At 47.3% G+C, this 27671-nt stretch overlaps 1 protein-coding gene and 1 long non-coding RNA gene across 4 annotated transcripts in view; one reads left to right on the top strand and one right to left on the bottom strand.

Annotated features, from left to right (window-relative positions):
* Positions 1 to 5308, bottom strand: part of LOC116834649 (uncharacterized) — a 39702-nt gene extending 34394 nt beyond the window's left edge. The window contains exon 1 of one of the 2 annotated variants that reach the window (XM_075069351.1): positions 5130 to 5308. The gene's annotated coding sequence lies outside the window, so the exon portion shown is untranslated. The remainder of the gene's footprint in view (positions 1 to 5129) is intronic. The other variant, XM_075069349.1, reaches the window with a different exon arrangement.
* LOC116834644 (uncharacterized) overlaps positions 1 to 27671 on the top strand; it is a 323581-nt gene that overhangs the window by 91959 nt on the left and 203951 nt on the right. The gene's annotated exons all lie outside the window — the stretch shown is intronic.

Genomic DNA, 27671 nt, shown 5'->3' on the forward strand with positions numbered 1-27671 from the left:
GTCTATCGCCCCGCCACAGTTAGGGAATCACAATGCAGCAAAGCCATCCACTATGACCTGCACATTTCCCAGAGTCACTACCCTTGATAGCAGCAGCTCAGTGACTGCGTTGGCTACTTGGGTCACAGCAACCCCAACAGTAGATTTGCCCACTCCAAAATGATTCCCGACTGACCAGTAGCTGTCTGGAGTTGCAAGCTTCCAGAGGGCTATCACCACTCACTTGTGAACTGTGAGGGCTACTCTCATCTTGGTAGGGGGAAAGCAAGTCACAAAGTTCCATGAAAGTGCCCTTACCCATGCGAAAGTTTCACAGCCACTGGGAATCATCCTACACCTGCACCACTATGCGGTCCCACAAGTCTGTGCCCAGAATCAGCCTTCCATGGCATGAACCTTCCCCATTACCACTATGATGTTCAAATTGCCAGGGCCCCTGCTTTGAGAGAAGTTTGTGTCCATGTCCTCATCACTCTCGTCACTGTGCTGCCGTTGCCTCCTCACCTACTTTTGCAGGTTCTGGTGCTGCATATATTGCAGGTTAATCCACGAGGTGTTTATAGTGCTGATAACTGCCATGGTGATCTGAGCGAGCTCCAGCTTGCCATGGTATGGCGTCTGCAGGAGAGCAGAGTGGCAGCAGAAGCATGACAATGGTTTGCAGCCCTATTGTACCGTCAGCTGCCAGAGCAGGAGAGCAGAGTGGCAGTGGAAGCGTGACAATGGTTTGCAGCCCTACTGCACTGTCTGCTGCCAGAGCAGGAGAGCACAGTGGCAGTGGAAGTGTGATGATGGTTTGCAGCCCGATTGTACCATCAGCTGCCAGAGCAGGTGAGCAGAGTGGAAATGGAAGCATAACAATGGTTTGCAGCCCTACTGCACTGTCTGCTGCCGGCAGCACCCAGGACACAACAGCGGCAGCTGAGCTGAGTGGGCTGCACGCTTGCCATGGCATGGCGTCTGCACGGAAAAAAGGTGTGAAAAGATTGTCTGCCGTTGCTCTCATGGAGGGAGGGGCAACTGACGACATGTACCCAAAACCACCCACGACAATGTTTTTGTCCCATCGGGCAGTGGGAGCTCAACCCAGAATTCCAATGGGTGGCAGAGACTGCAGGAACTGTGGGATAGCTACCCACAGTGCAATGCTCCAAAAGTCAACACTAGCCTCGGTACTGTGGACGCACTCCACCGACTTAATGCGACTTAATGCACTTAGTGGGGACACACACAATTGACTGTATAAAATCGCTTCCTAAAAAACTGACTTCTATAAATTCGACCTAATTTTGTAGTGTAGAAATACCCATAGTTAAAGGGACACAGCAGATGACTTTGATAACCTGTGATAACTTCTAAACCAAGTGACATCATACACAGGCCTGGGAGCCAGATATTCTTTTGGCAGCTTCCATAGACTGGGTGACCTTGAGGGAGTGACTTTCCCTCCCTCCCCATTTGTACATGAGGGATAAGGACAATCACCTGCTTCACAGCATCCTGGGAGGCTTCATTGGCTAAAGGTCAGTGGGATTTGCAAGAGGAAGCCAGAGCAAGTCAAGGACTCCAGCTCTTTCTGCAGCCCACATCTACCATGCAAACCACAGCCTGACACTGCATTAATCCATGCTGGGAGGTCACAGCAAACATTGCAACATCAAGGCAAGCACTGAGGCTCACTGTGATGTTGACAAAACCAGATACCCGCATTTAGAATATAAAAGGTATGTCTATGCAGCCCAAGACAGTAAGCCTCGCAGCCTATTACCCCTCACACTCTTCCTGATTTTTTACAGTTGCTGTTTGGTCTTCCAGGCAGCAACGGGGGCCCAGGGAACCAGTGATACCTACACACACACCCCTGAATTTCCTCAACACCCTCCCTCCCAGTTTTGTGAACTAGTTACATGCCAATTTAGTGAGTGTTTGGAAATTTGAATTGAAATTGAAACATTAATACACACTTTAAAAGCATATACAATGTATGATAAAATATGTGTATCTGAAAAAAGTATAATAGATTTGAAAAGTATGAACATAGACTAGCTTCCTTATACAGCTGTTGTTTTTTATGACAATGTCAGTGCATTCATTTTGGTGATGTTGGCCGACCAAAAAATTTCAAATGATGATTTGTAAGCAAAGTCTAAATGAGGTCTCCCTGACAGCTAGTGATGAGCTGGGGCTCCAGGGAAAGGCTTCAGGACCAGATTGTATTTACATTCACACCTAATCTACCTACGTATCCAGCAAACAGAGTTGTGTTGCCCAAGTGATAGATTTTGGCAGGGGTTGGGTTACAAATCACTTGAATGTGGGTGTGGGCTGGGGATGAAATGTTGTTGTTCTTATTGTATGAGTAAAAGGCAATAGAACTGTACTTAGCCTGTGCTGATTGAGGGCATCAAGAGAGAGGGTGGGGACCTGTCCCTCTCCACTGTTTAAAGAGAGAGTTGATTAGGCTCCATAGATAGTCTAAGTGACCACTGCAGCTGAAATCACTGATAATCAGGTCTAAGCGCTTTAGTCCTGCTGTGGAGACAGTGTTTCTGTGGAAGAGACGGCCCAGACTGCACTAGCAGCGAGGTTCCCCCACTGAGAGCTCAGCTGAAATCACTGAGAGCTGGGTGGAACCTCAAGAGACCAAATCGCAGAGGTCACAGTGACAGGTGGCAGCAGAAGGTGGCTATTTTGTCTGGGCTAAAGGATGATAGACAATCCATTCCTGTTGGTTATTGGCTCTTGAATGCAAATGCCATAGAAAATTATCAGACTTTTTGCATTTGACAGTCTTACCACAGACAATAAATATTGCTGCATGTGAAAGCACCTCTGAACTCTGAGTCTCCACTGACCAAGGACAACACTGGTGAGTGTTAATGAGGCTGTTAAGAATGCTGGAGACACAACACAGTTCATGTGAACAAACATGGCTGTGGCATCATACTTTCTATTTAAGCAAGAGATACCACACACTACAAAAACTGGAGGCCAATGTTAAGTGCATTGTCACTTGTTCATCCTGAAGTTGAACACTGGTTCCGAACAAGACCAGCAAATGCTCACTATCTTTCTGCAAGAAACTCAACTGACTGGCTAGAAGCATGTGGTGCAACAGTGAAAGACTCAACAGTTGAAAAAGTGAAGAACTCTCTCACCACATTCAAAAAATTTGCATACATGGCTGATGAATGCACCGATGCAAATGGGCATCAAGTATTAAGTCATTGTGTACGTTATCTTGATGTCAGTGGTAGGCCAGTAGATAGCATGAGCTTTCGTGGGTGAATACCCACTTCGTCGGATGCATGTACGCACGTCGTATTCACCCACGAAAGCTCATGCTCCAAAACGTCTGCTAGTCTATAAGGTGCCACAGGATTCTCTGCTGCTTTTACAGATCCAGACTAACACGGCTACCCCTCTGATACTTGACATCAGAGAAAAGTGTAACCCTAATCTCTTCTATACACGCTGCAGAGGCTATCTACTCCAACTAGCATGAGTACGAGCTGCAGAATCTTCAAAAGACATTTAAAAAGCTATCAATTTAATGTCTTCATTATATTCATTTTTCAGCGAGAGTCCAAAAATACTGAATATCTTGGAAAATATAGAAGATACCACTGGGACTGAAGTTCAGATTAGTCCAACCTGGGAAAACCCACTGGCTTTCTCATGAGCGATCCTTGGCTGTTGTCTTAAAATTACTCCAGCCGCTATTACTGGCGTTGGAAAGTATCTACCAAATGAGATGGATCTAAGTAGTGAGGCTGGTGGATTACTTTTTCTACTACATTCAGAGAAGACTATTGCCATTCTCTCTCTTGTAAGTCTACTGTTGAAACCACTTGGATCATTATACAATGCCATCCAGATCATCTGCTACAACAGTAGTAGATCTTTGTCCAGTACTTGAAGCTACATTTGGATCAATCAGAGAGCTATCCATTGAAAAAGTACTGGAAGAAGCAAAGACTTCAGTCCAGAATTTGACTAATGAAGGCATTTATATTGAATCCTTAAATGAAGAAGACAGGAAGTGTTTATTAAGAAAACTGAAAAAGTACACAGACTTGATTCTTAAAAATCTTCCATAGCAACTTCTAGATTCTACTCAACCTCTATGTAGCTTTTACAGATGTCTGTCCTATAAAACACCAATAGTTGAGTGGAGTTAGGCACTGCCAGCAATCGGGCTGCTATGTGATCAGGACAGAATAGAGAATTCGAACACAGAGTGGAATATCATACGACGAATGAATGAAGATTTGACTTCAACTTCTTTTTTATCATCACTAGTGGCTCGACCCAATCTTTGTGATCCGTTTCCTGGGATGAAAGAAGTAGGCATTCATCTCTTGCTACTCCCAGTCACAACAGCTCCAGTTGAGCGTTCTTTTTCATCACTGAGTAGAATTTTGTGTTCTGAAAGAATTCGCCTTCTGCCTGATCATGTGAATGAACTAATTAGCATATCAATTGAAGGAACAGAAGTACAGGACACAGGAGAAGCCACCAAAGATGAATGCACTACATTCCAGAAGTTCATTAACAGAGTTGTTGAAAATTATAACAAGAAACCAAGAAGGATGTAGACGTAGTGCTTCACAGAAGGCTTGAGTAACCAACTTTAGTTTGTGTGATGATTTTAAAACATGAGCTAAATCTAATAAAATGGTCATGAAACATTTTTCAGTTTTTACTATGGTGCCATACAGCCCACCTTCACCCTCACCAGTCTCACCCCTCATTGGCCCTGACACCCCCCTCTCTGTAAATTCAAACACCCGCCCTAATTTCAAGTCCTGGGGAAATCACTGGATGGACCTGCACTCCTATGGCTTCTGGAGCCGCTTGAACGCCATTCTCCCCCAGTTCCTTCAAAGGCAGCTTGCCCAGCCCATGGAGGAACTGGCCTTCCCGGCAACGGAGCTCGGACCCGGGGCAGCACCAGGCAGGGGATGCGGAGCGGGGGTATCCCTGCTCGTGGCGTTCCTCCCAAGCCAGCGGCCGCCCCCGCCCCACGCCAGCTCCGGGAGCCGCGCAGGGCTCTGCAATAGGCAGCCCGGCGCACAGGACTGAGGGGAGCCGCGACCCGCCGCTTTCAGTGACCCCTCGGCACGTACCTGAACTGCGCTTTACAAACTACCCACTGCGGCCGTGCTCAGGGGCCGTTCAGCTCCGGAGGGGTCTCCCCCCAGAGGATTTCAGGGACAGGAAATACAGAATTCGCAGAAAGCGCCGCTTTGAACAATGAAGATGGAGCAAGAAGGAAGTGCTTGTCTCCTCCCCCCTTGGTTAATTCACTTCATTCTCCCTCTCGGATCCTTCTTAAATCGGCTCCCCTCTGCGTCACTTTCCATCGCAACGCCCCCGCCCTCCTGTTTCTTTAGGATCTTCCCGGACTCCCGGCAGTTCCCTATTTCCTCCTGCTCGGAATCCTCACAGAGTTGAAGCCCAAACCGGCAAGGAGATTTGGCCACGGGATTGGAGGGGGAAGGGGGAATACTGTTTTCCTCCACTGAGTGATCCGGGGTGGCGGGAAGGGAGAGAGAGAGCAGAGCTCCTCAAAGCCACACTGACCTGCCTGGGAGAGGAGGCTCGCTCAAGCAAGTAAACAAGATCCACTTTAAGACTGGTCTGCACTACAGCGCTAGGTCGGCATATGCCACGTTAGGTCGAATTTATAATGTGTGTGTCTACATTACTGAGCCCTTTCCCTTGACCCAAAGGGCTTGTAAAATCTATGCCTGTACTCCACCTCAGGGAGAGGAGTAGTGCTAGAGTCGACCTTCCTGGGTCGCATTAGGAGCAGTGTAGACACAACACTTGTAATCTGACAGGATTGGAGTCCAGGAGGTATCCCAGAGTGCTCCAATGTGACTGCTCTGGACAGCACTTTCAACTCCACTGCACATCATCCAGGTGCACAGGAAAAGCCTAGAGAACTTTTGAATTTCATTTCCTGTTTGATGAGTGTGGAGAGCTCACTAGCACAGCTGAGCATACGAGCCCCAGGGCCACAAACCCACTCCAGCATAGAGCATACAGGAAAAACTGTATCTGATTGTTGTGTGGGGAGAAGATTCTGCACAGGCGGAGCTCCAAACCAGCAGAAGAAACACTGATATCTGTGCCAAAATCTCACAGAGCATGAGGGACAAAGGCTACACCAGGGACACACAGCAGTGCCACATGAAAATAAAGGAGCTCAGGCAAGCGTACCAGAAGACAAGGGAGGAGAACAGTCACTCTGGTTCCGAGCCACAGATATGCTGCTTCCATGAGCAGCTGCATGTGATTCTAGGCGGGGACTCCATCAGAACCCCAACACTCTTCTAGACAAATTAGAGGATTGGGCCAAAAGAAACCTGATGAGGTTCAAGAAGGAGACAAGGGAGGAGAACAGTCACTCTGGTTCCGAGCCACAGATATGCTGCTTCCATGAGCAGCTGCATGTGATTCTAGGCGGGGACTCCATCAGAACCCCAACACTCTTCTAGACAAATTAGAGGATTGGGCCAAAAGAAACCTGATGAGGTTCAAGAAGGAGACAAGGGAGGAGAACAGTCACTCTGGTTCCGAGCCACAGATATGCTGCTTCCATGAGCAGCTGCATGTGATTCTAGGCGGGGACTCCATCAGAACCCCAACACTCTTCTAGACAAATTAGAGGATTGGGCCAAAAGAAACCTGATGAGGTTCAAGAAGGAGACAAGGGAGGAGAACAGTCACTCTGGTTCCGAGCCACAGATATGCTGCTTCCATGAGCAGCTGCATGTGATTCTAGGCGGGGACTCCATCAGAACCCCAACACTCTTCTAGACAAATTAGAGGATTGGGCCAAAAGAAACCTGATGAGGTTCAAGAAGGAGACAAGGGAGGAGAACAGTCACTCTGGTTCCGAGCCACAGATATGCTGCTTCCATGAGCAGCTGCATGTGATTCTAGGCGGGGACTCCATCAGAACCCCAACACTCTTCTAGACAAATTAGAGGATTGGGCCAAAAGAAACCTGATGAGGTTCAAGAAGGAGACAAGGGAGGAGAACAGTCACTCTGGTTCCGAGCCACAGATATGCTGCTTCCATGAGCAGCTGCATGTGATTCTAGGCGGGGACTCCATCAGAACCCCAACACTCTTCTAGACAAATTAGAGGATTGGGCCAAAAGAAACCTGATGAGGTTCAAGAAGGAGACAAGGGAGGAGAACAGTCACTCTGGTTCCGAGCCACAGATATGCTGCTTCCATGAGCAGCTGCATGTGATTCTAGGCGGGGACTCCATCAGAACCCCAACACTCTTCTAGACAAATTAGAGGATTGGGCCAAAAGAAACCTGATGAGGTTCACGTAGTGGAATCTCCTTCTTCCTTAGAGGTTTTTAAGGTCAGGCTTGACAAAGCCCTGGCTGGGATGATTTAGTTGGGAATTTGTCCTGCTTTGAACAGGGGGTTGGACTAGATGACCTCCTGAGGTCCCTTCCAACCCTGATGTTCTATGATACTTCCCAGGGGCTTCAGGTGGCCACAGGCAACAATGAGGAGGACATTGTTGATGATGATGAGGAGAATGCACAGCAGGCAAGTGGAGGATCCATTCTCCCCAACAGCCTGGACCTTCTAACTCTGGAGCCAGTCCCCTCCCAGGACCTACTGTTGCGGGACCGTGAAGGCACGGAAGGCACCTCTGGTGAGTGCACACTTGTAATCACATTACAGGGGTTAAATGCAATTGTGTTTAATGTTTAATTCGAGGTAAACAACTGGCTACTCGTGTGGTTTTTGTTTCCTTGCAGCTGCAACTTTGTTTGTGGGTACTTCCTCACACCACCATAAAGGCTGTCCCACGGCACCGGGCAGCACAGAGCACCAGGTCAGGCCGGGCCCTGCAGCTGCGCTACCCCAAGAGCTCACAACCCCACAGTCCAGAGCATTGCGCCTGCAGCACAGTGAGGTAAGGCTGCGGGGGAGGGGGAATAGCAGGGATTGGGACTGGAGGCTAGCATCCCGGGCCAGGAGCTCAGGGGCCAGGCAGAATGATCCCATGGGCCGGATGTGGCCTGCGGGCCATAGTTTGCCCACCTCTGTCCTAGAATAGGGTCAGGGGGGGAAGCTCCATTATCACTTGAACTCAACTCCAGGGGATGGTTCATGGAGCAGAAGGCTCTCATTCCCACAGCTTTGATTGCTAGACAGTGCAATTGTAATAAGCTACATGCCCTGTGTTATCAGGCCCTTAGACCTGGGTTATCTTTGCTATTCATTGCTGTCTCTGTTCAGTGTTTGTTAGGATAATAAAAATGCATGGATTGAGGACAAGAGGCTCTTTATTTACTGTACACTCTGTGGTTGGTGGGAGTTTAGTTTACAGGGCAGTACATGCAAAAAAGGGGGCATTCATTAAACTAGTTTTCAAACCTGTTGGAGACCCAGTGTGCTTCAATGTGCTCTTCTTATTGCTCTGGTGTCTGGCTGCTCATACTGGCAGCCAGGCAATCTGCCTCAATCCCCCACGCTGCCAGAAACTTTCCCCCCTTACTTTCACAGATATTATGGAGCATACAGCAAGCAGCAACAACAATGGGAATATTGCTTTTGCTGAGGTCTAACCTAGTGAGTAAATTGCACCAGTGCCTCTTTAAATGTCCAAAGGCACATGCTACCACCATTCTGCATTTGTTCAGCCTATGGTTGAATTTCTCCTTACTGCTGTCCAAGCTGCATCAGTCATGGGAGCAAGGGATAGGCTAGGGTCTCCAAGGATAATTATTGGTATTTCAATGTCACCAACGGTAATTTTCTGGTCTGGGAAGAAAGTTCCTTCTTTCAGCTTTATGAAGAGACTGGAGTTTCTGCAGATGTGCGTCATGTACCTTTTTGGACCATCCCAAGTTGAAGTCAGTAAAATGGCCCTTGTGATTCACTAGCACTTGCAACACAATTGAGAAGTACCCCTTGCAGTTTATGTACTCTTTCGCAAGGTGGTCTGGTGCCAAGATAGGGATGTGCGTTCCGTCTATTGCGCTATCACAGTTAGGGAACCTCATTGCAGCAAAGCCATCCACTATGTCCTGCACATTTCCCTAAGTCACTACCCTTCTTAGCAGAAGTGAATTGATTGCCCTGGCTACTTGAATCACAGCAGCCCGCACGGTAGATTTACCAGCTCCAAACTGATTCCCGACTGCCTGTAGCAATCTGGCTTTGCAAGCTTCGACAGGGCTATCGCCACTCGCTTCTCAACTGTCAGGGCAGGTTTCATATTGGTATACCTGTGCTTCAGGGCTGGGGAAAGCAATTTGCAAAGTTCTATGAAAGTGGCCTTATGCATTTGAAAGTTATGCAGCCACTGCTCCTTATCCCATGTCTGCATAACTATGCGGTCCCACCAGTCTGTGCTTGTTTCCTGGGCCCAGAAGTGGCGTTCCACCATGTCAACAAGCCTGGCTGCCATCACCAGCATGTGCATATTGCTCCAATCCATGGCTTTCAGCACGGCTATTTGCGTGGCATCACATTCTTCCGCGCAGTGGCTCCTGGCTAGGCTCTGCAAATACCACAGGATGATGGGTAAGGTGTTTGTGATGCTCACAAAAACAGTGTACAGCTGAGCAGGGTCCATGCTTGCAGTACTATGGTGTCTGCACGGGTAATCCAGGCTTAGGTCCAAAAATGACGGTTTGCCTTTGCTTTCAGGCAGGGGCGGTAAGCCACAGGGGGCGGCCTACTGGTTGCTGTGAGAGCAGCAGTCAGGTTGCCTTCAGTGGCATGCCTGTGGGAGGTCTGCCGGTCCCGCTGCTTCAGTGGCAATTCGGCGGCAGGTACGCCAAAGGTGCGGGACCGGCGGACATCTCGCAGGCATGCCACCGAATCTGCATTACCAGCAGACCTCCTGCAGGCACGCCGCCGAAAGCCGCCTAACTGCCCTGCTTGGGGCGGCAAAATACATAGAGCTGCCCCTGTTTTCAGGGATGGAGGGAGGGAGGGAGAAAACAATTGCATCATGGGAGGCTGATGACATGTACTCAAAACAACCTACAAAAATGTTTTTGTCTCATCAGGCATAGGGAGACTAACCCAGAATTTGAATATGGAGCAGGAACTGTGGGATAGCTCCCCACAGTGCATTGCTCCATGAGTCGATGCTAGCCATGGTAGTGAGGATGCGCTTTAGTTGGTGTTAGTCCTGCTTTGAGCAGGGGATTGAACTAGATGACCTCCTGTGAGCTCTTCCAACTCTAATATTCTATGATTCTATGCATAATGGGGACATGGAGCATCAACTTTGTAAAATCAGAGCTAAATGTCGACTTAAATAAATTCAACCTAATTTTGTAGTGTAGACATACCGAAAGAAAGGCCAGTTTGCTGGTGTTCAGCGGGGATGAGGGAGCTGCCTGGCTCTGCAGCACTCAGGCTACAGGGCACTTATTCCCTGTGGACACTTCTCCATCCATTGCCTTGGAGCCAGAACCAGAGCTGAAATGTACCTTTATATTGGCTCTGCTGAGCAGCAGCCCCCTGAGTGGACTGGCACAGGGCAGGCCTGTTTTGCTCTGCCCCTGAATGGTGAGAGGAAGGGAAGGGAGCAACTCTTGAGATTTGCAGGCCAGCTAGTTATGGACAGAAAAGGGGCTATGTAAAAATAGATCCTTCTTACTGCACAGATCCGCTTTTTGTCTGTACCAACTTCTCACCAGCTGGCTCCAAGGCCAGGCCAGCATGTTCCTGTTTTATTCCTGGGGGAAGGAGCTGAAGTCTGCTCTGGCTCCTGTGCAACAGACTCCTTGCCTAAAGTACACTGGCAAAATCGGTCCCCTAAGGTGTGTACCCCAGCTTGACTTTCAGCCCTGAGCGCTGGCAATTAGAAAGGCCATCTTTCATTGCCTGCAGAGTGAACTCATTTGGGTTGGAAACTCTTGAGAAATAGCCACAAGCCCTACGAAACCATTGTGATAGTCATTTTTCAGACTAGAACTACACTTTAATTCTGCAATGGCCTCTATAACACCCCTTCCACCCCCTGCTCCCCCCCACACATAAACACACACATCTTTCCCAGACACCAATCCCACAGCTGCCATGGGCTGCTGAGATCACACAAGGAGATTTTTAAAAAGTCTACTTAGGAATCAGACACCCAAGTGCTACTATAAATCTCTGTTTGCTGTGCAGCAATTACTAACATTGCTATCCTTCCAACATAAACAATTATATTGATGCATACAGATGCATCTGACGAAATGGGTATTCACCCACGAAAGCTCATGCTCCAAAACGTCTGTTAGTCTATAAGGTGCCACAGGATTCTTTGCTGCTTTTACAGATCCAGACTAACACGGCTACCCCTCTGATATATTGATATTGTATTGAACTGGCTAGTATGTGTGTGTGCCACTGCCATCTCTCAAGCCTGCAAACCACAATGATAGCTCTGCAAAAGAAGAAAGAGGGGAGCTTTATATCAATTTGCCATTCCTCACCCTCCCCCAACAAAGTGAACAGTCTGCAGACTTCCATAGGCTAATTCAGAGAGTACAGAGGCTGCCTTCTGAAAATCGATACAAAAATGTTTTAAAACTTACAGATCATGGATTTTTTACTGTCCTGTATCACTCAGGAGGCCCAGCCTCACTCCTCCTCAGTCTCTCTCTGTGGAAAAGGTAGTGTACTTATACCTCCCCCATTTCCCAGCATGCCTTGCCCCTACTACAACTACTAACATGACTGTGCTGGCGAACAACATTTCCCAGCCTACCCTGGTCTCTGATTTCTGGAGGAGGAAGACTGGCTGGAGCCAGTTTGATCCCTCCCTACTGGGAGGCCCAGTCTGCCCCTGGAATGCCAGCCTTATGTCCTAACCTTGGGGCCAGAGATGGGCTTGGTGATGACACAGGAGGGTCCCCCTCAACAGCCTTAAGGGCTGTTACATGGCTTTACCAGCTCTGGGCCAGGAATCTACCCAACTTTTTCATTTTGACTTCCCTGAGGTGAAATGACATGGGCAAGCAGCCAGGATGCCCCATAGGGAGATTATCATGGGAGCTGTGCATTCACATACAGTAGTTGTTCTGTAAATCTATGGAGGATCTCCCCACTTGTAAGGGTGTTAGGTTTTCTTCCACTGTCTCACTAATGGACTGCAGGTCGAGATCCTCAAGGGTATTTAGGTGCCTAACTCCCATTAAAATCCATGGGAGTTAGGGGCATAAATATCCTTGAAGATCTGGGCCCTAGTATCCTGTTCTATGGGACCATCTCCACCTCTGATGAGAGGGCAATGCAGTTTCTGTATATGGTAGATTCCTGTCCTCCTGGACCATCCTGACATGGTGCATTACAGGGATAGCTGCAGGAGATAACCTTGATAAGATTTGTTGAATAACCTGGGATAAAAAGGAGATTCCTTTTCTGTGCTGAACTCCCAAATAAACATTTAACAGAGAGGCAGTTCAGCTGCCAGTGGGTCTGTGACTCAGTGATTCAGGGCTCTGGTGCCTTGTCTTGTGGTATGTCCCTGGAAACCAGCTTTTACCATAGTAAAAACCAAATGTGCTGCCAAAAGCATAAAGCTCATTCCAGGCATGTTAGTCTCCTGATGGCTCTACGTGCTGGGTGTGTCAGTGTCCCAGGAGCTGCCAGGACACTCATAGACTTCTTGCTGTGTGTCCTAGGAAGGGAGAAATTAGACTTTACCAATTGGCAACAGATTTCTAGGCTTTATACGTTCTTTTCACTTCTACCCCCTTTATTCTACTTCTCAGTATAGAACAAAATATATATTGGCCTTTTCGCCAGGCAGGACTCTCTAAACATAAACAAAGATGATGGACATGACAGCTTCTCCACAACAGTGCCCTGTCAGTGCCAGCTGGGACACCAGCAGTGCCCACTTCCCCACAGCAGTGCCCTGTTAGTGCTAGCTGGGACATCAGCAGTGTGAGCTTCCCCACAGCAGTGCCCTGTCAGTGCCAGCTGGAATAACAGCAGTGAGTTTCCCCACAGCAGTGCCCGCTTCCCCTCAGCAATGCCCTGTCAGTGCCAGCTGGGACGACAGCAGTGTGAGCTTCCCCATGGCAGTGCCCTGTTAGTGCCAGCTGGGACACCAGCAGTGTGAGCTTCCCAAAACAACCTTGTTGGCAACAGTCAAACTTCAACAGCCTTCAGATAAGTTAACTTCTCCCTGCCTTCTAAAACCTCTCTACCCAAAATTATCCAAGAAAGTGTATCTCAGAAGTATTTGCAGTCCCAGCAAGTTACAATAAATCTGAGGGTGTGCTGTGCTGTGCTGTAGTTCTTTGGGTTAGGATACAAATAATGAGAAATAAAGGAAAAATGAGAAGCCCTGGCTAAAATCATTTAGTTGGGGTTGGTTCTGCTTTGAGCAGGGGGTTGGACTAAATGACCTACAGAGATCTCTTCTACCCCTATCTTCTATGATTCTATAGACCACTAGGAATGGGAGCAAGTAAAACAGTAAGGGCCAAATTTTCAGAACTGGCCTCTAATTTTAGGTGCCTAATTCTCAGGGCTCAGCTGTAGACAATGGTGCAAAATTGAAGTAACTACTGCAAATTGAGACCATTATTCCTTGTTCTGTCATCTGGTACCACTGAGAACAGTCTAGATCCATCCTCTTTGGATCCTCCTTTCAGGTAGCTGAAAGCAGCTATCAAATCCCCCTCATTCTTCCCTTCTGCAGACTAAACAATCTGAATTCCCTCAGCCTCTCCTCATAAGTCATGTGCTCCAGCCCCCTAATCATGTTTGTTGCCCTCCACTGGACTCTTTCCAATTTTTCCACATCCTTCTTGTAGTGTGGGGCCCAAAACTGGACACAGTACTCCAGATAAGGCCTCACCAATGTCGAATAGAGGGGAATGATTGCATCCTTCGATCTGCTGGCAATGCCCCTACTTATATGACCCAAAATGTCATTAGCCTTCTTGGGAACAAGGGCACATTGTTGACTCATATCCAGCTTCTTGTCCACTGTAACCCCTTGGTCCTTTTCTGCAGAACTGCTTCCTAGCCATTCAGTCCCTGGTCTGTGACAGTGAAAGGGATTCTTCCGTCCTAAGTGCAGGACTCTGCACTTGTCCTTGTTGAAATGCCTGCTTCCCCACAGCAGTGCTCTGTCTGTCCTAGCTAGGACACCAGCAGTGTCCGCTTCCCCATGGCAGTGCTACAGCATTATCAGTGCCAGCTAGGATTTCAGCAATGCAAGCTTCCTCACGGTAGTACCATTGCCTTGGTCAATGGCTGCTGGGGCTCCAACAGTGTGAGTTTCCTCACAACTATGCCCTGTCAACATTCTTATTTTTTTTAAATGACTGAGCTATTGCTGTTTTTAGCTACTCTGAGTCCACTACAAAGCCATGGGTTGGATGTGTTGAATGAGGGGTTAGCTGGTAATGGAGCATGATCTGTTAAGTAGCAGATGCAGGGGCTTAGCATCTGCTCTCTGTAAACACTGAAGAAAATACACTGAGGAGGCGCAAAATGAGCATATGGATTTGCCAGACTCCATTACTGCCTGCCTGCTACCTGTCTGCTGATGGGCTCACCTGTTGAATGTGAAATGAGCTGTCGTGGATGGAGGCCTGCTTTGGACACCTCTGTGAAATGAGCTGCCCTGCCCTCGGGCATAAATACACCAGTGCAAAGTACATGCCAAGCAGGTGCAGAATACTACTGGTAGCTTCTTGCCCTCACTTTGCCCTGGTGTAGATGGCAGCCCAAGCTACAGGCCAATGATAACTTGAGCCTAGGGCCTTGAATGCTTGTGGTCCCTCCGCCCCATTTGTACCATACCAGCTGGGTATGGTATATGTCACTTCCTGTCCTAAACTGTTGGTGTGAGCTGGTAAACAAGTTCTGTGTACTCCTCCAGAGGTGGCTGCATTTCAGTTACAGGTAAAGTGACACCCGTGCATTTCTGCCTAGATTTTCAAATAAGACAGCAAAAATTTGTACTACCTAGTTCTTTTCATCCATAGATCTCAATGCAGTTTACAAAGGAAATCAGTATCATTATCCCCATTTTACAGATAGGGAAACTGAGGCAAGGAAAGGAGAAGTAACTTGCTCCAGATCATCCAGCAGGAAGGCTAGGAACAGAATCCAGATGTCCTGAGGGCCAGTTCAGTGCACAATCTACCAGGCCACAGTGCCTTCCTTATGACTATGTAGGGCCCAATTCAGCCAAGTGCTGAGCACCCAGGACACTCCCTGACTTTCATGGGCATTAAGGAGGCTCAACATAGCAGGATTGGGCCCATCCTGGTTGACAGGTGCTATTCTATGTAACTGGTAAACAAGGATACTGGGCGTTTTAAAGCCTGCCTAATTTTCAGGTACTTCTAGAAATCAAATGGCCAACACCCTATAAAATAAACATGCAATACATTTAATATTACACCTTATATCAGACTTTCATCTTAACTCTCAAAGCATTTGACAAAGATGGGTACACTTCAGTGTTGCCATTTAATAGACAGGGGCATGGAGAAGTGAAACAAATTGCCCAAGGTCACAGAGAAAGTCAGTAGCAAAGCCAGGATAGAATTCAGGTCTCCTGACTCCCTAGTCTGCACTGACCTCTAGAAAATGCTTCCTTCTGTAGAGAAAACCAGTGATAAGGAAGGAAATCTACCTCCTGATGGACAGGGGCGGCTCTAGGTATTTTGCCACCGCAAGCACTGCAGGCAGGCTGCCTTCGGTGGCTTGCCTGTGGGAGGTCCCCAGTCCTGCGAATTCGGTGGCACGCCTGTGGGAGGTCCACCGAAGCCGCGGGACCAGCGGACTCTCCACAGGCATGCTGCCAAAGGCAACCTGCGTGGCAACTGGCAGAGCACCCCCGTGGCTTGCTGCCCCAGGCACGCGCTTGGCATGCTGGTGCCTGGAGCTGCCCCTGCTGATGAAGTTTGTTTAATTTAATTGTAAAGATTTGGCAGCTTTGTTCTTCTTTCTCTTTTCAAGCTATCATGAGGTCTTCAAATGACATGAAATCTGGGAAATAGTTCTGTGGAGGAAACTCCCTTTGTGGTGAGGGATCTTGTGTCATCCTTGCAAAAGACTGAGTTTCCAGGCCCTAGTTGTAGTAATCAGAATCAAATGGCAGTCTGTCAGCCCTTAAAAAAAATCCAGAATCATTACAAATTCACCAACCCACACACCCTGCTAAGGCTCAGCACTACAGCTGGGCAAGTCAGGGATTTTTCAGAGTTTTTGCAATTGTGAAGGAAACAAAAATAAACAATAAAAATAAATCAGTTTGGGGTCACCCCAAAATGAAATTTTTAGTAAAATCAGTGAGGGCAAAAATCATTTCAGGTCAATCAAAGCCTTTCATTTGATTTGAGAATTTAAAAATATTTATTTTTTCAAATTAAAATTAAAGGAAATTTCAAAATAAAACATTTCAATTTGAAAATGTTTAAATAAAACATTTGAGGGGGGGTTGTTTAAAAAGGATTTTTTTTAACAAAACACGGTGCCAGAGTTGACATAAGTTTACAAAATATTTCAGTCCACCTGATTCAGCATTTTTCACTGGAAATATTTTAATTTGCAAAAATTCAACAGCATTGCCATCAGGTCCTCCACCCCCACCCCCCAAACTACAACCCCAATCAGTGTCCATGGAATTATTTATAGCAGCGGTTTTCAACCTGTTGTCATTTGTGGACCCCTACAAAATTTCAAATGGAGGTGCAGACCCCTTTGGAAATTCTTAGACATACTCTGCAGACCCCCAAGGGTCCAGAGACCACAGATTGAAAACCACTGATTTATAGGTTTTCTCCTTTTGCCACACTACCATCTGGTGGATGAGCATGACTCATAGGCTTTGGAAAGCCTACACATCCCATTTCTATATCTCAGCTTCTGTGTTTACTCTAGAAGCCTGAGTTGCTTTGAGGCAGAGCACCAGCGAGTTGTGATGAGGTGGGATGGTGGACAGCAGGCCTTCCATTAGGAACCACCCATCTCTGAGGAAATCCTAATCAAAACTACATCTGAATCCCCTGATGGGAAAGACTCTTGGCCAGTCCTGTGAGAAGGGGCTCAGGAGCACTCAGACCTGAGTTACTAAAACACCAAGAATCTGGCCCAGCAGCAAGTACTGGCTTAAGTTAGCAGCTGGCTGAACCCTGATAGAAACTGAAACTGCTGCAGCTAATGGAGGGAGAGGGGACTGAGTGGTAGGGAATGCCACCTAGTGGGGAGAGAAAGGTGCTGGAATCAGGGCCTTTGAGCAAGTCACTTCCCTTCTGCATTGCAGTTTCCCCACCTGTAAACTGGAGATAACAATGCTAATCCTTACGTCACTCGATGGTTGAGAAGAAGGATGGTCCAGTGCAGTAGGCTAGGACTTGGGAAACTTGGGATCAGGTCACTGCTCTGCCACAGACTGCCTGGGTGACATTGGGCAAGTCATTCAGGCCCAGATCCTCCAAAGGTATTTAGGCACCTAGGATGCACTGAAAAGAATGGGAGTTAGTCACCTACATACCAGCTTTGAGGATCTGGGCCTTAGCCTCTCTGTGCCTCATTTCCCCTTTTGTACTAGAGGGTAAGAGCACCGTCCTGCCTCCCAGGCGGTTCTGAGGGTAAACACATTGCAGATTGTGAGGCACTTCGATGGTATGGTCATGGAAGCCATAGAAGCATCTGAGACAAATACATGAATGAATTTAGCCTTGTAAAGCCTCATATGAAAGGGGCTAGATAAGTGCAGAAAAGTAGGGGAAGATTCAGGCTTATCACTGCCTTTTGTCTGTCTCTTCCAGCTGAAGTCAATGAGAGTTTTGCCCGGAAAGGGGCTATAGCATTTATACTTTGAATAACAAAGTCTGTAAGTGAGGCACAGCTTACATGTTACAAAGAGAAGTCAGTACTGCACATACAATGAATAACCAAGGCAATGACCACTGGCAGTCAGCTAAAACCTGAAACATAGCTCTTGAATTGCCAAGGCTCAAATGTGGAATGGCATGGATGGCACAGACCCAAAGTGAGGGACACAAAAACCAATGATTCCTGAAGGAAATGTGCTGTGCAAGTCCTTGCTTTAGGGTAAATGACTATTTCTATAACCTCAGGTTCATGACACTTTGCTTCTGATGTAAAACATTTTCCACGGTGTGTGATACAACATGGCCAGAGGGCAGCAGGAGAGGGTTAGAAGGGAGCTTTATTCCCTGTAAGGGGAAGAAAGTTTTCTATAGATTAACTAGAGAACCTGAAGCCAATTAGAGCACCTGAAGCCAAATAGAGCACCTGCAATCAGTCACATGATAAAAACCCCTGCTTCAATCAGACAGTGTGGGAGTAGGAGCAGAAAGGATTGGTGTTGGAGCGGAGAACAGTTTGGAGGAGTTGGAGCAGAAAGGATTAGTGTTGGAGCAGAGAACAGTTTGGAGGAGTTGGAGCAGAAAGAATTGGTGATGGAGCAGAGAACAGTTTGAAGGGAAGCAGAGGACAGTTTGGAGAAGTGCTGCAGTGGGGTAAGAAGTCCAAGACCTTAGGAGAAGGGGCACCTGACTTGTACAGAGGGAGGGCAGGAATCGCCCACAAGCTAAAGGGCAGAAGAGGAAAGTAGCCCAGGGTAAGGAACCGTCAGTTCAAGTGGTTTACCACTATCCTCAGGGCCCCTGTGCTGGGACCTGGAGTAGAGGGCAGGCCCAGGTCCCTCCCTCTCCACTCCCCTCCTCTAGGACACTAGTGGGCAGTTAATATTCCAATTCAGGCGCAAGAAATGGCATCCTGAACCCACCTCCCAAAGAAGAGAAAGTGCAAGACCCATCATAATAGTGCTGGTAATTTTCCACACGTGGTGTCAGGAGTGGGATCTGCACGCTGGGGACTTAAACCAGGGCTAGCCAAAACCCTCCCGTCCTTAAGATGGACAATGTGGTCAAGGCCCTAATACAAGCCACCATGGCCCAGCAGTAGGCTACCCGAGTCCAAGCAACTGCCCAACAGGAGGCGACTCGGATGCAGCAGGAAACTAATCATCTGTTGATGAGTCAGGCTGCCCAGGACCGAGCCCTGCTGAAAGACCTGGTGAACCAGATGAAGTCCCTTATGGAACTGAACTGCAACTGTGAAGGGACCCAGACCATACGGGCCAGTCATTGCCTACAGAAAATGATCCGCTATATACGAATGTGAGGGAGGAGGTAGTGGAAGTAAATGGCGTACCTGTGGAAGGAAAGATCAAAGGCCCAAGACCATATTATGTGCTCAAACGTGATCTCTTGTACAGGATAGAGCAAATACGAGGGAAAGAAGTGGAGCAACTCTTAGTCCCACGGAAACACACAAGGACAGTACTAGAGTTAGCTCACAGTCATCTGTTTGGGGGACATTTAGGAGTAGACAAGACACTGGATAGAGTCCTAAGAAGGTTTTGTTGGCCAGGGATACGCACAGAAGTCCAGCGCTATTGTGCCTCCTGCCCTGAATGCCAGTTGCATTGCCCCCGACCTTACCTGCGGGCCCCATTAGTACCTTTGCCTATTATTGACATCCCTTTTGAGAGGATAGCCATGGACATAGTGGGCCCACTGGAAAGATCGGCACGGGGCCACTGAAACGTACTAGTCATCCTTGACTATGCCATGCGGTATCCAGAGGCCATTCCTTTAAGAAACACCACATCCAAGGCAATAGCAAAAGAGCTACTACAGGTTTTTGCTAGAGTGAGCATCCCTAAGGAGATCCTGACAGACTAAGGAACCCCTTTCATGTCAAAATTAACGAAGGACTATGTGCCCTACTCCGCATCCAGGCCATACGGACCTCAGTCTACCATCCACAAACAGATGGACTGGTCAAGCGGTTTAATCGTACCCTTAAAAGTATGATCCGGAAGGTGGTAGCACAGGATGGAAAAGACTGGGATACCCTTCTACCATATCTAATGTTTGCTATACGGGAAGTCCCCCAGGCGTCTACTGGTTTCTTTCCCTTTGAACTACTATACGGACGCCACCCACGAGGGATATTAGATATCTTCAAGGAAGATTGGGAAGAACAACCCAACCCAAGAAAGAATGTCATTGAGCACGTGACATAGATGAGAGAGCGAATAACTCAAGTAACTCCTATAGTATGAGAACATTTGGAAAAATCACAAGAGGCCCAGTGGACATATTACAACCGTCGGGCAAAAATATGGAAATTTCAGCTGGGGGAACGGGTGATGGTGCTAGTGCCAACAGCAGAAAGCAAACTCCTAGCCAGCTGGCATGAACCATATGAGATAGTGGAAGCCATTGGGGAGGTGGACTATAAGGTCAGACAACCAGACCGCTGAAAGCCAGAGCAAATCTACCACGTCAACTTACTGAAGCCCTGGCTTGACTGAGAGACGTGTCTGGGCATTTGAGAAGCTCCACCCCAGACAGACGACCCACAGGGGCAGGTAAAGATATCTCCATTAACCCTAGAACAACGAACAAAGGTCATTGAGATGATCCACCGGAATCAGGATGTGCTCTGTACACAACTGGGCTGTACGACACTGGTCCAACATCATATTGTCACCAGCCCCGGAGTAAGGGTGACCATAAGATCATCCCCAATACCAGAAGCTAAAAGAGAAGAAATTAGGATGGAAGTGAAGAAGATACTGGAACTCGGGGTTATTGAAGAATCCCACAGTCAGTGGTCCAGCCCCATTGTCCTAGTCCCCAAGCCTGATGGCACCCTGAGGTTTTGCAATGACTTCCGGAAATTGAATGAAGTATCCCAATTCGATGCCTGTCCGATACCACGCATTGACGAGCTAGTTGATCAGTTAGGCAAGGCCCGATACCTAACCACTCTGGATCTGACAAAGGATATTGGCAAATTCCCCTGGCCAAGGGTGCCAAGGAAAAGACTGCCTTCTCTACACCCGATGGCCTGTTTCAATACATTGTCCTCCCTTTCAGACTCCATGGGGCTCCTGCAACATTCCAATGACTTATGGATAAGTTATTGCAACCCCATGCCAAGTATGCCACTGCCTATCTAGACGACATAGTCATCCATAGCCCTGACTGGGAAACGCACCTAGGAAAAGTAGAAGCAGTGCTAGACGCCCTGCGGAAGGCCGGCCTCACTGCTAACCCTCTCAAGTGCGTGATAGGACTAGCTGAGGCCAGATACCTTGGGTATGTAGTAGGGAAAGGTTTGGTGAAACCCCAATGGAACAAAGTGGAGGCAATACAAGGTTGGCCTCGACCAGTCCGCAAAAAGCAGGTCAGAGCATTTCTAGGGATAGTAGGATACTATCGGAGATTCATCCCTCATTTCACCACAAGAGCAGGGCCATTGACGGATCTGATAAAAGCTCAGGGCCCCGAGATTGTAAAGTGGACTGATACGACAGAAGAAGCATTTGCAGACTTAAGGACAGCCCTATGCTGCCATCCAGTACTCATAGCCTCAGACTTCGAGAAGGAATTCATCCTACAAACAGATGCCTCAGAGGTAGGGCTAGGAGGAACACCCGATCTTGTACCTCAGCTGGAAACTCCTCCCCAGGGAACAAAAGTACGCTGTAATTGAAAAGTAATGTCTGGCGGTAAAATGGGCTATGGAGACTCTCCGCTACTATCTACTGGGGCGGCGGTTTACCCTCGTGACAGACCATGGCCCGCTCCAGTGGATGCACAGAAACAAGGAGAAGAACACAAGGGTGACTAGGTGGTTCCTATCCCTGCAGCCTTTCCATTTCCGGGTACAGCATAGGGCTGGAAGCCAACATGGCAATGCTGATGGCTTATCGCAACAACACTGCCTCTCATCCCAAGTAGCCCAATTCCATGGTGTTGAGCAGGGTATGGGGGGATATGTGATACAGCATGGCCAGAGGGCAGCAGGAGAGGGTTAGAAGGGAGCCTTATTGCCTGTAAGGGGAAGAAAATTTGCTGTAGATTAACCAGAGCACCTGAAGCCAATTAGAGCACCTGCAGTTAGTCACATGATGAAAACCCTTGCTTCAATCAGACAGTGTGGGAGTTGGAGCAGCAAGGATTTGTGTTGGAGCAGAGAACAGTTTGGAGGAGTTGGAGCAGAAAGGATTAGTGTTGGAGCAGAGAACAGTTTGGAGGAGTTGGAGCAGAAAGGATTAGTGTTGGAGCAGAGAACAGTTTGGAGGAGTTGGAGCAGAAAGGACTGGTGTTGGAGCAGAGAACAGTTTGAAGGGAAGCAGAGGACAGTTTGGAGAAGTGCTGCGGTGGGCTAGGAAGTTCAAGACCCTAGGTAAAGGGGCACCTGACTTGTACAGAGAGAGAGCAGGAAGCCCCCACAAGCTGAAGGGCAGAAGAGGGAAGTAGCTCAGGGGGAGGAACTGTCAGTTCAAGTGGTTTACCACTATCCTCAGGGCCCCTGTGCTGGGACCTGGAGTAGAGGGCAGGCCCAGGTCTCTCTCTCTCCACTCCCCTCCTCTAGGACACTAGTGGGGCAGTTAATATTCCAATTCAGGGGCAAGAAATGGCGCCCTGAACCCCCCCCCCCCCCCAAAGAAGAGAGAGCGTGAGACCCATCATAATAGTGCCGGCAATTTACCACACGTCTAAATAAGGGGACACCAATTTGTCTGGAATGTGGGTAAAACTGGGATTAAAAGAAGTGACGTCTCTCAAAACAGAGGATATTTGAAAGGTGTGATCCAAAGGCATCTTTCACAACAGCAAAGGTGTTGCCCTTGTATCCCAGCTGTATTTCATTTGGGGAATTAAATTCTGCCTACTTATTTTCATCCTGTAGTTTCAATAGGATTCAGCATTCTTCTTTACTTCCTGTTCTAAATTGTTGCATATTGTTGCTCTGTTTTGTTAATAGCTGCCATGTTCCACCCAGAGATGGCTACATTTCAGTAAAGGCTGAAGTGAGTTTTGTATACATTGTGAAGTTGGCAAATACTCTGGGATCTTTCAGTACAAAGGTGCTATATAACAGAGTGGCCAAACTTACTGACCCTCCGAGCCCCATACGACAATCTTCAGAAGTTCGAGAGCTGGGCACACCTGCCAGAGTGGGGCTTCAGCTCTGTGGTGTGGTGGTGGGGCTAAAGGCTTCTGCCTTGCGGGGAGGGAGGTCTCAAGGCTTCACCCCCATGGGACGCACCTGCTGAGACTCAGGGCTTCAGCCCAGCAAGGACTGGGGGCTTGGGACTTCAGCCCTGCTCCTGCTGGGCAAATGCATCCCATAGGTTTGAAGTCCTGAGACCTCCCTCTCCGCAGGGCAGAAGCCCCTAGCCCCATCACCCCACCACCGTGCAGAAACCCCGAGTTCCTCCCCACAGTGTGGTAGGTGGAGAATGGGGAAAGTGTGGGGGGCTCCACGAGCCACACTTTAACTGTGAAAGAGCCACATGAGGCTCACAAGCCATGGTTTGGCCACCCCTGCTATGTAATGTAAAATACTAATACATGCAGAGAATTGACAATTGCCATTGTACTGCGCAAATGTAACATCAGAATAGGAAACAAACTAGCAAGTGTTTTTTCCTCCCCATTTAATTGTGTTCTAGTTTAATATTGAGGTGGCCTCTGCTCAGAAGTATGATTTGCAACTGGAAAGAACAATGTATTAGCATTGAGGGAACTGGTGAATGTCCACCAGGTTCATAAACTGGAATATTGCTCAGTGACAAGCAAGAGCTGCTGTAATAGCAGCTGAAGAGGGCATTGGACCAAATTTCTTCTCCCCCCTTATTCAGTCAATGATGTCTGTGGGAATTTGCTGGCTAAGGAAGGACTCAGAATTTGGCCCACTATCTCCAGTGGGGGGGTGGGAGGTGCTTAGCACTACCAAGGCACAGGCTCCAATTCTACTCTCACTCCAAGTCACTTCACAACAGTCCGTTATCTTCTGTAGATGTGTACAAGCTTGTTTGTCTTGGCAATTGGCTGAATGAAGGGTAGGACTTGTGGGCTCTGGGGTTTTGCATTGTTTTGTTTTTGAGTGCACTTATGTAACAACCGCCTCCCCTACATTTGTGGGTTGCACTTTCACGGTGGAGGGATTGCACTGCGGTGTTTCTATGGAGTGAATTGAGGAATGCTGTTTCTTTTGTTTATCATTTTTTCAGTGCAGATATTCCTTCTTATAACACAAGAACCAGGGGTCACCAAATGAAATTAATAGGCAGCAGGTTTAAAACAAACAGACAAAAGGAAGTATTTTTTCCCACAATGCACAGTCCATCTGTGAACTCTTTGCCAGAGGATGTTGTGAAGGCCAACAAAAAAAGAACTACCATATATACTCGTCATTAGCCTGTTCGTTTATAAGCCGACCCCCAAGATGGATTGGTTAAAAATAGCAAAAACTGTATGACCCTTTCATAAGCCGACCCTATATTTCAGGAGTTGGCAAACTTTGGCTCCTGGCCTGTCAGGGTAATCCACTAGTGGGTCTGGACGTTTTGTGTACCTGAAGCATTCACAGGCACGGAGCCCCTCAGCTCCCAGTGGCTGTGGTTTGCAAGAAACACAAGAAACACTCAAAAGTTTTGCTAGAATTATTTTAATGTAATCTAATGCAAAACCTCTTGTTATACTAAGAACTGAACAAATATGTATTCACCTTCAACATTACAGTTACTATTTAAAATCAGTAAATGGATATTTAAAACAAGTAACTTAGAACAATATGAGACTTTAAAAAGTCTTAAAATCCTTTGGAGTCTGAATCAGACTCTGATTCACCAAACAGTTCATTAAACTTGGCTTCAGTCACAGCGGCACCTGCATTGTCATCGTAGATGTCGGCAGTGTCGTCTTCAGACACAGATTCCTTCTCATCATCAGCCTCTGTTGTGGCATCATCAAATATGGCATCATCTTCTGACCTGTCAAGTGCATTGCTGATACAACATTTCCTAAATGATTTTTCTACCATTTCCGAGGGAATGGACACACATGTGTCCTTGATCCCCTGGGTGACCAGATTGATTTCAAGCTTCATAAGATTTCTGCCTTTTGTCAACTTCACCATGCCTGAGCACATCCATTCAGACCACATTTTGCATAGCCTGTCTTTACAGGGCTTGTTCAGGCAGACATCAAGTGGTTGTAGAACTGAAGTTAAGCCTTCAGGTATTACAGCCAAAGCAGTTTTCATATTTTTGGCCACATTTTTCACCTCATCTGTTTTGTGTGCCCTGAACATGTCCCAAGCAAGCATAGAAGGTTTCTTAAAAAGTGCTCCTGGTCTCTTTTTCCAGCCATTCAATAGTCCCACTTTCATCCATCCATTCATCCCTTTTCGTGTGCACGTACAATGACACCAGCAGGAAATGTCATGTTTTTAGGTAAGATTTTTCATTTAAAAATAACAGGGGAGAGCTTTGATCCATTTGCCAAACATGATAAAACCATCGTAAAATGGATTTTTTCATGGCCAGTGGCTTTAATTAAAACTGTTTTTTCTCCAACACCGGTTACTGTTCTATTGCTCAGGAAATCAAATGTCATCGGTGTTTCGTCCATATTTCCTATTTGTGACAGTTCAAATGCATATTTCTTTCGATATTTTATAATAAACCTTTGAAAAGATTCGATTTTTCTTCCAGCTCTCTCGGCAGCTTTTGCACTATCTTTGTTCGCTGACGAAGACAGAGATCATGACAGTTCATGAAGCAAGTACACCAACCCGCTGATGCGACAAACATTGATGGCTTTACTGACTTGTATTTGTCGTCGTTCGATATTTGCAGAGCACGCAGACAACTTCCAGTTCTAGTGACAATGTACCCATTTTGTCGGCATTCAACAACCCAATTATTGAGATCTTTCTCCAGCTCAGGAAATGAAGTGCACCTCGTTGGACATTTTTTCTTGCTTCTTGGCATGTCTTTTAGTGTTGTTTTATTTTTTCGCCATTCTCTTACTTGCTTTTCATTGTTACAGAATTCACGAGCAGCGGCACAATTATTGTTTCCCCTCCCTGCGGTCGGTTACAGGCTATTAAAGAATCGCTTGATCCTTCACCTACAGATTATCCCGCTGCTCTCCTTTTTTGGGACAGCCTACTCCATCTACATCTATCCCTTCGGGAACTGAACTCGAGCGGTGAAGTCGATTGGGGAAGTTTTTTGGGCCTCCTGGGAGCGACGCATAAAAGACTATCAGTTGGTTTTTTCCTTGTTAGGGGGTGACCACTTGTACATGTGCTGAGTCCTGCAAGGAGCGGATAGTTGGGGGGAGGGCTTCCCCCAAATAAAAACCCTTTTTTTTTTTTTTTTTTTTCAGGAAGCTTTGGCGTTGGCTCCTTTCATCTGGTTAGATGTCGGTTCGGTGTACCCACGGTGAAAGGTGTCGCCCAAATAGATATGGCGTCTTAGCTTTCTTTTTGGCCAGGCATGTCCTTTGTATGGTTTTGCGTAGATATATAATAGCGCCTGTGCAGGTATGCGCTTCTTGCTCAGCTACACCGATGTGTTCTTTTCATCTTTTATAGCGCCCCAGTTCTTGTGTCTCTCCGCGTGAAATCGAGCTGTATGGTTTGTCAAAAATCGGCGATGTTCGCTCCCAAATCTGGGCACTAACTCAGAGCCTTTCTGTCAGTGTCTCGGAAAGCTCCTGCACTGCTCGGTCAGATTCACCTTGTCTGGTTTTCCCCTTTTTTGCCAGTCTTCCAGTTATTGGGTGCCGTACGGCAGCTAAATGTGGAAAAATAGGTACGAACCTTTCAGATATACCCCGCCATCCCAATAAAGCCGGACCGGCTTTTTTGTTTGGGGAGCAGGATCCAGGTCTCTGATCACCTCCAACTTGGCGTATTCTGGCTTACAGTTCCCGCTTCCTCACCCTGATGGGCTCGGTAAGATATGCAGCCTGCTAGATTGCCACTGTATCGAGGGGCAAATGAAATGACAGCATTTTTAATAACTGATACTTTACAAATACTTCATCACATTACGATGGCAAACGTAGAAAGCTCTATTTGAAACCACGTGAAGCTGAAGAGATTTTTCTAGTGTGATGTCATGTTGCTTTGATAACACGGGACTCGTTTTTTCTCCTTTCTCCGCTTCCATAGAAACATGCAGGAGAACAATCCCTAAATACTCTATTGACAATCCAAGAAGGGTTCATAGGGAGGGAGCTGATGTGATTACGCCTACTGATTGGCACAAGCAATGATTTACACCAAATAGTCTGGAATGCAGGTGCCAAAAAGTCTGGTCTTAGCTTCGAAAAGTACGTGGAAGTCACTCACATGGCTTTCTCAGCGTTACAGGGACTAGGTTTCTGCTGACTCTGCACCAGTTATCGTTGGGATACCAAGTTTGTAGTCCAACTGCTCCTAAGGGCTTCCCCGTGTTTGGGCGAGATAAGATGTTGTGAGGGAGAGGCGCATAACGTGGTAAAGGAATAATACGAGCACACCGTTCAGGATGGCATTAGTTTGTTTAATTGAACAGATTAATTTGCCTGATGCCGTATATGATGAAACTAGCTTGTCACTGGGATATGTCACCACTATAGTAGCGCCTTAGACTAACTTTTTTTGTTTAGTTCTCGATGGCCAGAGGCTTTGGGTTAGAAGCTCATATTCAGTGTTTTAGAAATGGTTTATCAATAAAACAGGCACTGATCTCTTTACAGAGCAAGTAAAACATTTAGTAAAAATAGTGGTTATTGGGGTATCATCTCTCT

Source organism: Chelonoidis abingdonii, chromosome 9 (genome assembly GCF_003597395.2).
Source record: "Chelonoidis abingdonii isolate Lonesome George chromosome 9, CheloAbing_2.0, whole genome shotgun sequence".
NCBI lineage: Eukaryota > Metazoa > Chordata > Testudines > Testudinidae > Chelonoidis > Chelonoidis abingdonii.